The sequence below is a fragment of the Daktulosphaira vitifoliae genome, unplaced genomic scaffold (genome assembly GCF_025091365.1).
Source record: "Daktulosphaira vitifoliae isolate Bord-2020 unplaced genomic scaffold, ASM2509136v1 Scaffold_5102, whole genome shotgun sequence".
In the NCBI taxonomy this organism is placed as follows: Eukaryota; Metazoa; Arthropoda; class Insecta; order Hemiptera; family Phylloxeridae; genus Daktulosphaira; species Daktulosphaira vitifoliae.
In genome coordinates, this window is record NW_026104662.1 from 1 (window position 1) to 839 (window position 839).

Here is an 839-nt window from a genome sequence, read left to right on the forward strand (position 1 = left end):
GGATGAATTTCTTTTTAAATTTGGTCGAGCAGTAGTATTAGAAGATATCTCAAAAAGTTGTTTTTTTATTTCGGATTTTTTTTGTTCCAAATTTTTCTTATGAAAACTCTTAACGGATCATAAAAATATATTTAATTATATGATAAATTTATTTAAGAAATTTTCTTTAAGTCCAAAAAATGGTTTAGGGTATACCCNAAATTTTCTTTAAGTCCAAAAAATGGTTTAGGGTATACCCCAAAATCTTTTTATTGAAAAAAGCATTGTAAAATATACCTTTTCTAACAAATCAGCTGATATTAATAGCGGATTGTCTTTTGAAATTGCTATATTTTTTTTTTCTGTTGAATTTAAAATTTCATTTTTATATTTTTCAGATTTTTCATTCTGAAAAAGTGTTCCGAATTCTCTTTGCTGCATCATATTCTAGGTAACCAAAGAGATATTTAAATAAACAAATAAACTATACTTAATATTATATTATTATCTTCGATAAAAATTGAATTTCCCATAAAAATCTAATAGAAAAAATAGCAGAATAATATTAAACATTATGTTACTGCATTTATATTAAATTGATTGATAGTTTATTTTATATTTTTGAATCAGACAAACCCCAATAACATAGCTAAATCGAATAAATATATTAATATAATTATAGTTACCAATTTTTCTGGAATAATTTTATCATTTTTATTCGTTTTTCGATACGTGCGTTTTTTTGGAATAATGGAATTTTTTATAGGATAAANCTTTTAGAATAATGGAATTTTTTATAGGATAAATATTTTTATTTATAATTGCTGCAAATTGAATATAATTTTAATAATTATTAATTA

At 21.3% G+C, this 839-nt stretch overlaps 1 long non-coding RNA gene across 2 annotated transcripts; it reads right to left on the minus strand.

The window, feature by feature from the left end:
- Positions 1-83: 83 nt before the first annotated feature.
- Positions 84-750, minus strand: LOC126910149 (uncharacterized). 2 transcript variants are annotated; one of them, XR_007705193.1, is made up of 3 exons: positions 666-750; positions 277-426; positions 84-108 (listed from the first exon to the last, which is right to left on the minus strand). It is a non-coding gene; the product is annotated as an uncharacterized LOC126910149 (long non-coding RNA). The 2 variants fall into 2 exon arrangements; XR_007705194.1 differs by having other exon boundaries at positions 277-518; positions 666-732.
- Positions 751-839: the final 89 nt, after the last annotated feature.